Below are 16,349 nucleotides of genomic sequence, written 5' to 3'. Positions count from 1 at the left end.
AGTCTTAAAACAATTTTTTTTTTAAGATTTTATTTATTTATTTGACAGAGAGAGATCACAAGTAGGCAGAGAGGCAGGCAGAGAGAGAGGAGGAAGCAGGCTCCCCGCTGAGCAGAGAGCCCGATGTGGGACTCGATCCCAGGACCCTGAGATCATGGCCTGAGCCGAAGGCAGCGGCTCAACCCACTGAGCCATAGTCTTAAAACAATTTATACACTTTTCTGGGATGCCTGGTTGGCTCAGTTGGTCAAGCACCTGCCTTTGGCTCAGGGCATGATCTCAGGGTCCTGGGATCGTCCCACATCCTGTTCCTTGCTCAGTGGACAGCCTGCTTCTCCCTCTGCCTGTCGCTAGCCCTGTTCATGCTCTCTCTCCATTCTCTCTCTGACAAATCTTAAAAAAAAAAAAAAAAACTTTATACACTTTCCTTATTATTAACAAATTACAAAGGAAAGCAGGTTTTATTAATGCACTGCTTCATCTCTGGAGATTATGTATAGTGAAACTGATGATGCAACAACACCTTTACTGAATGCTGCAATCTCACTCACTTGTAATACAGCCAAGAGACCCTGGGAAAGGATTTAATTTTGTCTTACTTTGCCTTTTAAATATGTATGCTATTCTAACAAGTGTAGTTCTGGTTCCCTAGGCTAATACAGGAGATGTGGTAGAGCAGGGTAAAGAGAGTAAGAACAATAGGGAGAAATCAATCAATCAATCAATCAATCAAAGAAAGAAAAGAAAAAGCAGCCAAGAACAAACTAAAATGAGCTGTTATTATGGAGAGACAGCCAGCCTACAGACCTCAACCACTTGTAAGGGCATTATCCTATCACAGGACAAGCATTCCTTTATATGTCTGAGTAATGTTTTTCACAAAGCATGAGCAATCTAAAAATACACACGGCGGTCCCTCTGGAAGACAGTTTGGCAGTTTATTACAAAACTAAGCATACTCTTACTATATGATCTAACAATTACACTCAGTATTTATCCAAAGAAGTTGAAAATGTATGTACACGCAAAAACTTGCACATAAATGTTTACAGCAGCTTTACTCATAATTGCCAAACTGGGAAGCAACCAAGATGTCCTTCAACAGGTGAATGAATAAACAAATTGTGGTACATCCAGACAATGGAATATTACTCAGCAGTAAAAAGAAGTAAACTATCAAGACACAAAAAGACCTGGAGGAATCTTAAGTGCCCATTGCTATGTGAAAGAAGCCAATCTGAAAAGGCTACATACTGTAGTAATTACAACTATATGACATTCTGTAAAAGGCAAAACTATGGAAACAGTGAAAAGATCAGGGTTTGGAAGAGGGGAGGGGAAGGAGCACCAGGATTTGGGCACACTGGAACCATTCCGTATGACACCATAACAGATGATACGTCATAATATACTTGCCCAGGGGCACCTGGGTGGTTCAGTTAGTTAAGCATCTGCCTTCAGCTCAGGTCATAATCCCAGGGTCCTGGAGTCGAGTTCTCACATCAGGAACCTTGCTGAGCAGGGAGCCCACTTTTCCCTCTGTCTGCTGCTCCCTCTGCTTGTGCTGACAAATAAATAAACAAAATCTTTAAAAAAAAAAATACACTTGTCAAAACCCACAGACTGTACAATCTATTGGATGCTACTGTAAACTACAGCCTTAGTTAATATTGGTTCATCAACTGTGAGAAATTTACCACACTAAAGCAAGATGTTAATAGAAGGAAGGGGTGGTGAGGGCGTATACGGGAACTTACTATAGTTTCTGCTCAGTTTTTCCTCTAAACTGCTCTAAAAATAAAGTATGTTAATTTTTAAAATATGTCAAAAATCAATGTTCCCATTAGAAATCATGGTCAAGTTGGGGGACAGGGATTTTCAGGCATAGCTAGAAGCTCCTCTACTCTAAATCATGACCTATAGCCTTTAGTTAGATAATGCTGAATAGTTATATTTTACACGATATTTATTGTTACAGCTTACTTAAAATATGGTTTATATGTAAAATGTACATAGTTTATAGTTAACTTATTTTTTTTAAAGATTTTATTTATTTATTTGACAGAGATCACAAGTAGGCAGAGAGGCAGGCAGAGAGAGAGAGAGGAGGAAGCAGGCTCCCTGCTGAGCAGAGAGCCCGATGCGGGACTCGATCCTAGGACCCTGAGATCATGACCTGAGCCGAAGGCAGCGGCTTAACCCACTGAGCCACCCAGGCGCGCCTATAGTTAACTTATATAAAGCTAAATACATCTGAATGTAGAGGAGGCATGGTGATGGGAAAAAATGAAGAAATCGGGGGGGGGGGGACAGCTTCATCTAATGAAGAGATGACACTGCTGTCAGAACTTTCCCAACACTGCTAATAACATTCTAACTAAAAAGTACACAAGAGTTCAGAGGCACCGAGGCCAAAAGAAGTTCCAACACAGTTCAGTAATCAGTGCGTTCCACAGTGATATCAAGTTGCCAAAAAAAGATAAAATTATAAAAAGTACATAGTATTCTGGTTTAAACTGTACAGAAATACACACTGTAGGCTTTTTTTTTTTTTTTAAGACTTTTTGTGGGGGCACCTGGCTCCCTCAGTCAGTAGAGTATGTGACTTATATTCTCAGGGTCATGAGTTCCAGCCCCATGTTGGGTGAGGAGCCTAGTTAAGACAAAACAAACAAAAAACCTCACCTTCCCATATAGTTAGAATCATACAGCATGTAGTCTTTTCAGACTGGTTTCTTTCACTTGGTAATGCACACTTAAGGTTCTTCCATAGCTTTTCATGGCTTGGTAGCTCCTTTCTTTTTAGTGCTGAAATATCCATTGTCTGTATGTACCAGTTACCAACTCTTCTCTTTCATAGATCTTGCCTTTGGTGTTGTCCCTAAAAGGGCATCACCATACCCAAGGTCACCTGGATTTTCTATGTTACCTTCTAGGAGTTTTATAGTTTTACATTTTACATTCAGGACTCTGATCCACTTTAATTTGGGGAGGGGTGTAAAGTCTGCTTAGATTCATTTTTTGGCATGTGAATATCCCATTGTTCCAGCACCATTTGTTAGAAGAGATTCTCCTTCCTCTACTATTTTGCCTTTACTCCCCTGTCAAAGATCAGTTGGCTATATTTATGGGGTTCTATTTCTGGGCTCTCCATTCTGTTCCACTGATTTGTCTGTCTATTCCTTCAATACCACACTGCCTTGATTACAACAGCTTTACTCCCAGATTTGAAGTCAAGTAGTATCAGTCTTCCGACTTTCTTTTCCTCCTTCAATACTGTGTTACCTATTCTGGGTCTTCTGCCTCTCCAACTAAACTTTAGAATGAGTTTGTCCATATCCATAAAATAACCTGCTAGGACTTTGGGACTGACTGAATCTATAGATCGAGCTATGACTTATGTGCGCATGCATGTGTGTGCAAAAAGGTGTTTTTATTAAAGCACAGGGACAGGACCTGTAGGCTCAAGCTATGACATCTTACAACTATTAAGTCTTCCTATCCATGAACATGGAATCTATCTCCATTTAGTTCTTCTTTGATTTCTTTCATCAGAGTTTTGTAATTTTCCTCATACAGATTTTGTCCATATTTTGTTATATGTATAGCTATGTATTTCACCTTTTTCATTTTTTAAAATAAAAAATGGCAAAAACCAAAATAGTACTTTAAAATCACTTATCTAATAGATTTGTTTACTATAAAAATCTCTCATGTACATTTAACAACATGCTTAACAATACTATCTCTTTCTAGATGCCATTTATAGTATTTCTATACTAAGAAATATGTCACAATATTTGTTATAAATAGTAAATTTACCAGGTATGCGTCCAATATGTAATGCTCACTCATTTTCTATTTCTAACAAAAACATCAAACTAAAATGGTTTTACAACCTTTATGTGGCTACTCTGCAATTTTGTATAATCTATAAAACTGTATTCCTTATATATTAAAAGGTACTAAAAGTACATAGACTTAAGTAGGGAAAAGGAAAGCAAAAAACACACCCAAATATTAACCCTGACATCTCTGGATGGCAGGGTTACAAATACGTTCATTTTTGTACTTTATTTTTTATAGTTCTCTACAAAGATCATATACTACTTTCACACTCCATTAAATCAAATATTTACAGCATGTTAAATGAGTAAACTATAACTACAAGGATCAATAAGGATTAATCTCTTGTGAAATATTTTAAAACAAAAATAAATATTACATCTTTTCCATGGATACAACATACAAAGAGGAAGTTTTTTAAAATGCAGGAGAATGATAAACACCAAATTCAGAATAAAGGTCAAAGGTGGAAAGGCTGGGGACTAGGATGAGGAGGAGTGTCCAGGAGGCTTCAATAATATCTGTAATACTTTATTTATTAAGCTGGGTAGTAGCAGATACACGGAGTTCATTAAATTGTCCTATATCCTTCTTTATGCCTAAAGTATTTCAAAATTCTGTTAAAGCAGCAGCTATTGAAGTCATGCCAAAGCAGTAGTACTTAACCCCAATGTCGTCACACTCCTTTAATGGAATATGGTACTAGAGGATTATAGAGATAAATGTACCATTTACAAGTAAGAAAATTCTTTGGAAATTTTAAAGCAGGGGTTCTGAAGGTGGGTTTTCATGTGTATATTTATAAGCAAATAACAATCTAAAATCTGCATTTCATAAAATACCCGTAGCATTCTTTTGCCCTTTTTAAAAAAGATTTTATTTATTTATTTAACAGAGATCACAAGAGGAGGAAGCATGCTCCCTGCTGAGCAGAGAGTCCGATGTGGGGCTCCATCCCAGGACCCTGGGATCATGACCTGTGCCAAAAGCAGAGGCTTTAACCCACTGAGCCACCCAGGCGCCCCTGTAGCCTAATAGCCCTGTACATTCTAATCTGTACCTTGCACATAGCTCAAAATTAAATCTGTTCAATGTAATACATAAATTATTTTGAACATGACCTCATTTTACATTTCCACCTACGACCCTTTTTGAGAGCAGACTTTTTAGTCAATATAAAAACAATACTTAGGCTTTTAAAGGTGTCGTAAAAATATGATTAATTTCTGACTGGTATTTTTCATCTTGGTGATTTAAAATGGATTCTAACCAGCACATGACACCTACCACAAGAGCATTACAGAAATGGCTCACATAGCAACACAACCCCTGTACTAGCTACACCCACTCACATTGTTATGTAGCTATGATAATGACTGAAAGTTTAGGTAAAGGCTAACCCAAGCTTTCCGTAGTATCTACTGTAACTTGAAGCAATGACCTTCAAGGACAAAAGGTAAATTCATAAGATGTTTGAAGATACTCCTTAAAGTAGGTTCAGTAACTTTTAACTTGAAACAAAAAAATTATGATTGATTGTTAGAAATGTCTTAGCTTATCTCTTACAATCTCTACTTATGATAGGAGTGAAAGGTTTTGAAAAGTAAGGATGGGGGTGGAGGTAGGGAAAGACCTACATAAGAACTAGTACTGTTCTTCCCCATTTCCACCTTCAATTTCACTGCCCATTCCTACAACCTAGCCCTAGGCCAGAAATTGACTGTAACTAACAAATCACCAGAAAGACAAAAAGAAGTACCACTTAGCAAACTCTGAAATTATCAAAAGGTAGCTAGAGGGACTAAGGTTTCCACACTAAAAGAAAAGGATATTAACCACGCCATTTTACCACCCAACCTCTTGCCCTAAAAAAGGGTGGGGAGGAGAAAACAATAGTCTATAATCACACTAGGGTATTGATTAGGCATGCTCTCTTAAAGGGAAGAATGACTCCATTAAAACTATCGATGTGGATCTGCAGTTTTTATGAATTCACATAGGATTTTTATTCACTATTCTTCATAAAAAGTGATTTGGTTTTTTTTTTTTTTAAAGATTTTATTTTTTATTTATTTGACAGAGAGAGATCACAAGCAGGCAAAGAGAGAGAGAGGAGGAAGCAGGCTCCCTGCGGAGCAGAGAGCCCGATGCGGGACTCGATCCCAGGACCCTGAGATCATGACCTGAGCCGAAGGCAGCGGCTTAACCCACTGAGCCACCCAGGCGCCCAAAAGTGATTTGGTTTTAACATTCAGCTTCTGTAACCCTTTTTTAAAAAATATTTAACCTATTTATTTGATATGGAACAAGAACGAGAGAGAAAAGGCACACAAGCTCCAGAAACAGCAGGCAGAAGCAGACGAGCAGGGAGTCTGATGTGGGGCTTGATCCCACGACTCCAGGATCACAACCTGACCAAAGGCAGCCACTTAACAGACTGAGCCACTGCTTAACAGACTGAGCCACTCCGGTGCCCCTGTAACCCTTTCTGAAAAGACTTTATAAGATCAAGCAAGGACCTATTGAAATTTAAATGAAATGTTTGTTTCTCAGATCAAATCCGTCTGACTTGAGGATACTCTCTTAGACTACTACAAATTTAAGGACCCAAAAACTACAGGAGTCATTAGCAGAAGTCTAACAAGGCTGGAATTGTCAGCTCCATGGATAATTGTACATGTGTACCCTTTTCCTGTGCATTTCTGAAACCAGCTAATTCTCATTTTAATATCACCTTATATTTACTTATTTCATAATTTGCATTTACCAAATAGATTATCATCCATACCTCATTTGACCAATCTATCCTCAACAACTTGTCTGTGGAAAGCTGCCTAATGAGGACTGCCTACATTTTTATACTCACCAAGTTTTGTCCTGTTTAAATGTCATCATACCACATTCACTAAACAAATATTCTTTAAGCACCTTTTCTATGTGAAATCCTGGAAGAGGGAAGCTGAAGAGGGACATCCAAATGATTAGTTTAACCCTCACATAGCTTATAGTAGCAGATCTCAAAGTGAACAGTGGAATCTTGGGATCCCGGAGACTTTTTCAAGGGGTCCATAAGATCAAATCTATTTTCATAGCAAGTGTTATACTGTGATTTATAAGAAATATATATTTGGTCATCCAGATGAACTTTTTTTTTTTAGTTTCCGGTATACAATATAGTGATTCAACAATCCCGTATTTTACTCAGTACTCATCATGGTAAGTGTACTCTTGAATCCCCAAAACCTACTTCACCCATCCCCCGACCCACTGCCCCTCTGGTAACCATCAGTTTGTTTGCCATAGTTAAGAGTCTGTTCCTTGGTTTGTCTTTTGTTGTTGTTCATTGTTGCTTCTTAAATTCTACATGAGTGAAATCATACGGTATTCATCTTTCTCTGACTTACTTCACTTACCACTGTGAAGTATGAACATAGGATCATCTCTAGATGATGCATGTTGTTGCAAATGGCAAGATTTCATTCTTTTATGGCTGAATAATATTCCATTGTATATATACACCACGTCTTCTTTATCCAGTCATCTAAGGATGGATACTTGGGCTGCTTCCCTATCTTGGCTATTATAAATAATGCAATAAACAGAGGTGTGCACACATCTCCTTGAATTGGTGTTTCTGTATTTGAGTAAAGGCCCACCGTTTGATTACAGAACGATAGGGTAGTTCTAGTTTTAATTTTTTGAGGAACCACACGTACTTTCATCTCCATCCAGGTCCTGGCTCACAGCTCCTAAAAAACGCTTGGAATTTCTGGTGATAAGGTCAACTGAAGTTGTCTTTTGTTACGTTAATAAAGGTGGCTCTGGGACTCCGCAAAAGGACAGGGGCTGGTGGCCTGGAAGACCAACCGTGTGTTTAGAAAGGTTAGAGCTTTCAGCCCCACCCCCCATCTCCGGGGAAGGGAGGAGGCTTGAATCAACCAATGGCCAATGACTTAGTCAATCATGACTACACGTTGAAGCCTCCATAAAAACCCAAAGGTCTGGGTCCAGGGAGTGTCTAGGTTGGTGAACATATGGAAATACTGGAAAAGTGGTGCACCTGTACAGGGCATGGAAGCTGCACACCATTTCCCCATACCTTGCCCAATGTTATCTCTTCACCTGGCTGTTCATTTCCTTTATTATATCCTTTAATAAACTGGCAAAATATAAGTGTTTGCCTCAGTTTTGCAAGGCACTCCAGCAAATTAATCAAACCTGAGAAGGAAGTCATGGGAACCTCTGATTTACAGTCAGAAGTACAGGTAATAACCTGGACTTGCGATTAACATTGAGTTGGAGGGAGTCCTTGTCAGAAGTGAGTTGAGTTCTCAGACATCTTGCCAGTGCCCAAGAACTGGTTGGCTGTATGTGTGGGAAACCACCCCTATCCCCACCACACACATTCAAACTGGTCTCAGAACAACTCAGTAACCAAGACATTTGCCCTTTTCACTGTGCTTATATTTGCATGTACATGCAAAAAACAGTAGGGTAAAACTACTGGCACATTAGTGCAATATAGTCTTCATATACACACAGTAAAAAGAGTCAATTTTATTGAAGAATGTGTTGATGAAAGTAAAAGTTACGTATTTTATTAAATCTTGAGTTTAATAAACACTTGAGTTCTTGTCTTTTTACTATTTTGTATAACCAAATGGAAAGAAAGTATTCATAAATCACGTCTGCATTCAGAAGTATGCTCTTTCAAAAAGGATATGTATCATGCTTTGAGTTGCAAACCCAATTAGCTACTGACCCCCCCGGGGGTGGGGGGAAGAACACCATTTTTACTTCAAAGAGTGGCTAACAGATAAACTATATGGTTATTCAGACCTGGCTGTATGACAGATATTTTTCCAAAAAATCAACAAAGTGAACCTGTTACTCCAAAGAAAGTAACTGTATTTGTTACCAAAGATTTTATCTTTGGTATTATTTCAAGTGATAATCAGAATTCTGGAAAACTTGTATCTGCTACAATGAGCTGGATAGCTTTCCATTACTTAAGCCTTTTCAGATGAGAGCAATGGTAGTGTTAATGAATGTGATTTTTGTATCAACGTTTGGAAAAGATGCATAATTCTGTAAATTGATAATCTTCCAAATGACCAATGTATGATGTTACAAAATCATGGATGGGTTAAAAGAGTCATTCAAAGTTTATGATAAGCCAGATTTCAATTAAACAAAGTACAGTTATGGTTTCAGAACCTACACTGTAAATCACTTTTAAGAAATTAATACTGCTGAGTTTTGGTGTAATATCAAAGAATATCCACGATTATCTGAAAAGGCTCTTTAAAATGCTCTTCCCTTTCTCACCTACATATCTGGTATAAGATCAGATCTTTTCCACATAGTTTAACCAAAGAAACATACTCAGCAGATGGAGTGCAAAAACAGAATTCAACTGTCTTCTATCAAGCCAGACATTAGAAGAATTTGCAAAAACTATAAAACAAAACCCCTCACTATACTGGGGTGGTTTTGTTTTGTTTTGAATAATTAAAAAAACATTATAACATATTTAAAACATTTATAAACATATTATAAACATATTTCACCTGTTTTAACATGTAGTAGGGGTACTATTTTTTTTAAGATTTTGTTTACTTATTTGACAGATCACAAGTAGGCAGAGAGGCAGGCAGAGAGTGAGAGGAGGAAGCAGGCTCCCCACGGAGCAGAGAGCCCGATGCCTGGCTCCATTCCAGGACCCTCGGACCATGACCTGAGCCAAAAGCAGAGGCTTTAAACACTGAGCCACCCAGGCACCCCTGTTATTTTTAAATTAAATTAATAATTTTTTTTTATTTTTTTTAAGAGTTTTTTTTTTTTTAAGATTTTATTTATTTATTTGACAGACAGAGATCACAAGTAGGCAGAGAGGCAGGCAGAGAGAGACAAGGAAACAGGCTCCCCCCCCCCGCTGAGCAGAGAGCCCGATGCGGGACTCGATCCCAGGACCCCGGGATCATGACCCCAGCTGAAGGCAGAGGCCTTAACCCACTGAGCCACCCAAAATTAAACATTTTCTAAGTTTCTCAGTTTTAATTTCTAATACAGTAAATATCAAAACTTATAACCCATATAAATAAAAGCTCTTGAGTCCTCAGTAATTTTTTTTTAAAGATTTTATTTATTTGACAGATAGAGAAAGAGCAAAGTAGGTAGAGCGCCAGGCAGAGGGAGAGGGAGAAAATGATTCCTGGCTGTGCTGGGTGCTCGCTTCGGCAGCACATATACTAAAATCCTGGCTGTGCTGGGAGCCGAAGGTGGGGCTCAATCCCAGAACCCTGGGATCATGACCTCAACTGAAGGCAGCCACTTAACTAAGCCACCCAGGTGCCCCGAGCCCTCAGTAATTTTCAAGGTATAAAAGGGTCCTAAAACCAAAGATTAAGAGTCACTGGCTTATAGTATAATAAGAGAAAAAAAGAAAACACAAATAACCCAAGGTAGAAAATGTGTCAAAGCCCTTCTATTCTTGGACATCCCAGCTTTTCTTAAACTGGACCTATGCTACCTACCAGGCTCTTGAAATAATTTATTTCACCCTGCTGTCAATATAATCAAAATGAGTGAGTCTTTAAACAGGCATAAAAAGGGCTTGAGCAATACCAAAATTATATATTAAACCAATGTGAATTGATAGGTTATTCTTTACTAGTTTTCTAAATAAATGGCCTGAATCAAATTGGTTTTATTTCTCTGGTATAAACTTAGCCTATAAAGAGAAGTTTTTCACGAAGGACTATTTAATATACAACTCCCTTGGAAAAGCATCCTATATAATCAAATTAGTAATGGGAAGCCATGGAATTTGGTTCCCTGCCTCTCAAGAATAGGGCAAAAAAACTAGAAATCCTACACTGGTGCTGAGACTCAGGACACAAAAGATGTCATTCCAAAAGAGGGGCAGGGGAGGAAGCACCTTCTGGAGGGCCATGTGCACATAAGCAATCACTCGTGTTTTTAAGTAGGGAGATACGGGGTGCCTGGGTGGATCAGTCAGTTGGGCATCTGTCTTCGACTCAGGTCAAAATCCTGAGGTCCTGGGATCGAGCCCTGCATCATGTTCCCTGCTCAGTGGGGAACCTGCTTCTCCCTCTCCCTCTGCTGTTCCCCCTGCTCGTGCTGTTGAATAAATAAAAGATCTTTTAAAAAATAATATAAATAAATAAAAAGGGAGTCACACACTTTTTGCTTAACCTGCCTTGAAGGATACACAAGAAACTGGCAAAGATCTGGTTTACAGAGAGGGAGACTGGGAGAGAAACTCACTTCTCACTGTATTCCTTTGCAATTGTTTGATCTTTTAACCACTGGCATATATACATATATACTTATACAAAAATAAACATTTTATTTTTTTTTTTTTAAGATTTTATTTATTTATTTGTCAGAGACAGAGGGAGAGAGAGCAAGCGAGCACAGGCAGACAGAGAGGCAGGCAGAGGCAGAGGGAGAAGCAGGCTCCCTGCCGAGCAAGGAGCCCGATGTGGGACTCGATCCCAGAACACTGGGATCATGACCTGAGCCGAAGGCAGCGGCTTAACCCACTGAGCCACCCAGGCGTCCCCAAAAATAAACATTTTAAAACATCACTTCTATATCACCCATTTATCTCAAATGCAAATTCCAAATAATACTAGTAGATATATAGATTATTCAATGCATATCCGTTAAATAAAGAGTGGATACACATTTCATATACCTGACAGAAACATCAAAACCAACCTGTCCATCAACTAAGAAGTGATCAGCCATTGGTTACATGAGGGAGTACTGGAGTACCTGATTACAGAAGGAGCATCTAGCAATGTCATCCATGTGCCCAGCGTTGATATAGTTGCTATTTCAATGGTAAATTTTTTTCTTTTTTATATTCGCCACAGCATTTACTTTAAGAAATACTCTCTGGATAGTACTAAAGTAAAATTTCCTTTAAACCATGCAGCAACATTAAAGTCAGAACTAAATTTAGCTCCTATTATGTACTAAACACTATGACTAAGTAACATAACACTTATAACACAATGTCACACATGACAATGTGCACTTGGATCTAAAACCTAACTGCACAATATAGATTTAATAGTTACACCAATGAAAAAGACTTGGGGGTTTTAACCAATTCCAAGTTTAACAAACCAATCTCATGATGTGGCTATAACACACATAATTCAAATCTGGGCTGTATAAGTCAGAATGGCTACACAGTGTCCAGAATACAGAAATACCCACTGTAGTTTGTGTTTATCAGACCTATCCCACAACTCATGCTGGGTAGTAGGCCAAAGATCTAGAGGGTACATAAGATCTAGAGACCCTGAAAAAGTGCAAGAGGATCAGGATAGTTTAGTATGTGGAAGGCAACATTTAATGATTTAGCTATCATGTCTGGAGCACTTCACATGAACTTTTCTTACATCTTCACATATCAATGATATAGGCATTATTAAAAGTCTTAAAAGTCTGTCTTAAAAGTAAGGAGATTCAGACTCTCAAATACAAAACATATTTGATTTTAGAAATGGCAAGTAACATGCTCAAGTTTGCATTCAACTTCGAATTACCAAGATTTAAACCAAGAGCACCTCTAATGGGCTGAATGGTGGCTCCTGAAGAAAAGATATGCTCGCATCCTAATTTCTGGAACCTGTAAATGTTACCTTATTTGGAAAAAAATTTCTTTTGATACAACAAAACTAAGGATCTTGACATGAGGAAATCATCCTTGATTATCCAGGTTGGTCCAAAATCCAATGACAAGTGCCCTTAGAGGAGTGAGGCCAACAGAGATTATGCAGAGGGTAGGAGACAATGTGCTCACAGAGGCAGATACTGGAATGATACAGCCACAAGTGAAAGAACACCAGCAGCCACCAAAAGCAGAAGGTAGTAAAGAACAGATTCTTCCCTAGAGCCTCCAGAGAGACTATGGTCCTACAAACACCGGACTCCTGACTTTGGGCTTCAGAACTACGGCAGAATAAATTTCTGTTGTTTTAAGGTACTTACTTTATGGTAAGTTGTCATGTTTGCCCTGGGGAAATAGCTCCCCAACTCTCTTTCCAGCATACCTTTCCAAAAAGGCTGAAGGTCCCAGGACATTTAAACTGAAAGACAGGGGCGCCTGGGTGACTCAGTGGGTTAAGCCTCTGCCTTCGGCTTGGGTCATGATCCCAGCCAGGGTCCTGGGATTGAGCCCCGCATCGGGCTCTCTGCTCAGCGGGGAGCCTGCTTCCTCCTCTCTCTCTGCCTGCCTCTCTGCCTCCTTGTGATTTCTGTCTGTCAAATAAACAAATAAATCTTTTTTAAAAAAAAAGAAATCCTAGAGAACAGGGGATGCCTGGGTGGCTCAGTCTGTTAAGCTGCTGCCTTCGGCTCGGGTCATGTCTCTGGGGAACTGGGCTGAAGTCCCACCTTGGGCTCCTTGCTCAGTGGGGAGCCTGCTTCTCTCTATGCCTCTCCCTGCCACTCTGCCTGCTTGTGCTCTCTGTCTCTCTCTCTCTCTGGCAAATAAATAAATAAAATCTTTTAAAAAAAAGAAAGAAATCCTAGAGAACAGAAGACCAGTAGATAAAACTTACATGGAGCAATTTCAGTTGAAACTAAGCTTTCTAAACTATCCAAATATCTTAAAGATTAAACAGACTTCGGGTAAGAAGTAAATTTCCTATCACTGGATGTGTTCAAAGAGAGACTGATGATCACCTAATTTTGGGGAGCAGAGATGGCTTAAATGACTTAGAATCTGGTCCCACCCTGAGTTCCTAAAAATCATAAAGTATTAGATAGCACCACAAAGCCTGGTAATAAGGCAAAATATAACAAATGAATTTTGCAAGGCTTTTACAATCATTCAAAAAAAAAATACTGACCACTTGTTACGCATCAAACATAGAGGTCGGTAATGAATACTGTATCTACTATCATGAAGCTTTAGAATCTGGTGGGAAAGACAGACATATACCAACAAATATAAAATGACATGTACAAACATATATGGTAACGGAAAAGTGCAAAAATAAGGAAGGCCTGATAAAACTTCCTGAGGAAATTACGCTTGAGCAGAGACCTGAATATATATGATTTTACTAGAAAGAGAAGAAAGGGAAAAGCTTTCCAGGCAGAAGGAATACCAAAAGGAAAGGCTTTATTGGTTAGGGGAACATGACTGATACAAAATGAGTTCAAAGTTAGGTGCCACATTTAAAAGCTTTGTCTTTGGGGCACCTGGGTGGCTCAGCAGGTTAAGTCTCTGCCTTTGGCTCAGGTCATGGTCTCAGGGATCCTGGGATCCAGCCCTGCATCAGGCTCTCTGCTTAGCGTGGAGCCTGCCTCTCTGCCTACTTGTGATCTCTGTCAAATAAATAAATAAAATCTTTAAAAAAAAAAAAAAAAAGCTTTGTCTTCATCCTAAATTCAATGGGGGGCGGGGGAGGGATGCAGGCACAGGGGGGCACGACCAGAGCACTGTCCTTAGAAAAGACAATTCATTCTGGCTCCCTGGAGGAGAATGGATTAAGACTCAGCCAGAGGGCATGCAGGTGGACCAGTTAGAGAGGTTACTCCAACAGTCCAAGAAAGAAATGATAGCAACTCAGAAGTGGTAATGGTGAAATGAAGAGGTCAAATTGAGTTTAGAAAGTTAAATAAACAGGATTTGATGACAAAGGAAGACTAAAGTTTCTGTTCTGATAAACCAGATCGAACAGTGGTACTATTCACTGAGGTAAGCAAAAGTTGAACAGGAACAAGTTTGGTAAGAGAATTTCATTTGGAGATATAAGTGCATCTCAGACATTCAAGAAATGCCATTTAGGCCACTGGATACAGGGTTCTGAAACTCTGTTGGTAAGCTAAATCTGAGTATGCATATTTACATGGAACAACTGCACAAACTTTCTATCACTAAAGGACACCAGTCATTGTTACAAGGTAATTATTCTAAAAAAAAAAAAAAAAACACAAAAACAACAAAAAACTTCAAAATCATGCTAACCCCAAAGACAAGAATCACTACTGTACCCAAAGCTCTAAATTAATACTAAACAAAGACTGGGGCACCTCACTGGCTCAGTCAGAAGGGTCATGAGTTTAAGGGCCATACTGGGTGTAGCGATTACCTAAATGAATAAATTTTTTAAAAACTTTTAAAAATATGAAACAAAGATTATTTAAAGGACATTGGATGTATACCACTCTCTGGCTACAAAATGGATTGTCTTCAGAATGAAGACAATCCAACTTGGTGGATTCTCAAGTTGGAATTAGCTACTATTCTCAAATGTTTCAGATAACAAAAACTGAAAACAAGTTTAAGAGGCAGTAAATTTGTATTTTTTATTCCCAGATTCTCTACTTCTTGCTCTATCTACAAGATATTGATTTAAGCCTTTTTAACTGGCAAGCATAAAGTTTTTCTCCTAGAAAAGATACCAATCTTCAGAGTAAAAGGAAGAGAATAAACAAATCAGACATTTTTCTTCTGACACACACCTCCACAAGCTTTATACTACACTTGGTTGAAAATGACTAGATTGCTTTGGATATTGGTTGCTGTGCTAAGGAACTATTTACTCTAGATTTGCTTTCCATTCTGTATAAAAAAACAAAAACAAACCAACTACCAGAGGTATTAAAGACAGAACTAAAGGAGAAGGCAGGAAAATTAGGTTTATTACTAACTCTAAAAAGAACCCACTGTATAAATTAAGAAGTTAACTTCGAGAAATATCTAGTTATTTTTACATAAAATTAGAATTATATATACCACAGCATCATTGAGGGCAAGCATGAATGAGATTATGTAGCATTTTATATTTGTACATATACTTTTATTTTATATATATTAAACTCTTTTGAAATCCCCACAGATAATGTTTTTTAAAAACCAGGTATTTTTTAACACTTTTGTATTATATTATTGCTGCTACTAATATCTAATTTGCTCTCAATAGGAATGTAACAACTCAAAAGGTCCCAGGGTAAAATAAAAGAGCCAATAATATACTGAGATGAATTTGTCCATTTTAGAAACTATCCTGCATATAGAAATCTGAGCTCAGAAAGTATGAGGGCAAAGTGGGAGAAAAAAATGAGTTATTATGTGAATGAAATTGAGGTTAACCCAGGATTTAGCTTTCATTCTTCACTAAATAAGCTTTCACGAGCCAGCCCTTTCGTCCTTACTCCAAGTTACCCTTACCTCAGCAAAAACACATGGAGCACGAAACAGACAGCAAGCCATTTCCTGAACAAATCTGCATTTGGAGAGAAACTTTTAAGTATCTTTTATATTTCTTTAAACAAATGGATTTACAACTGCTCCTTAAGAATACTGCAGGGCAGAAACAGATGAATTACATAAAATTAGACATTTCTGGTTCAAAACAGTATGCACAGTATTACTGCATTTATCATATACAGTGTATATGCATGTACATACTACAGACTGAGAAAAATATCTAGAACTTTATATACTAAAA

The 16,349-nt window shown here is 38.3% G+C and overlaps 1 protein-coding gene across 4 annotated transcripts in view; it reads right to left on the bottom strand.

The window, feature by feature from the left end:
- The window catches only part of NRF1 (nuclear respiratory factor 1), a 145,915-nt gene that overhangs the window by 119,255 nt on the left and 10,311 nt on the right, over nucleotides 1–16,349 (bottom strand). Inside the window, exon 1 of one of the 4 annotated variants that reach the window (XM_044246559.1) lies at nucleotides 16,070–16,088. The exons of 1 other annotated variant lie outside the window; for it this stretch is intronic. The gene's annotated coding sequence lies outside the window, so the exon portion shown is untranslated. Of the gene's footprint in view, nucleotides 1–16,069; nucleotides 16,089–16,349 lie in introns of those variants that run through there. 2 more of the 4 variants (XM_044246557.1, XM_044246560.1) reach the window with 2 other exon arrangements.

The sequence above is a fragment of the Neovison vison genome, chromosome 4, assembly GCF_020171115.1.
Source record: "Neovison vison isolate M4711 chromosome 4, ASM_NN_V1, whole genome shotgun sequence".
NCBI lineage: Eukaryota > Metazoa > Chordata > Mammalia > Carnivora > Mustelidae > Neogale > Neogale vison.
Note: the sequence above shows the minus strand (reverse complement) of the source record. Positions and strands in the feature narration are given on the sequence as shown.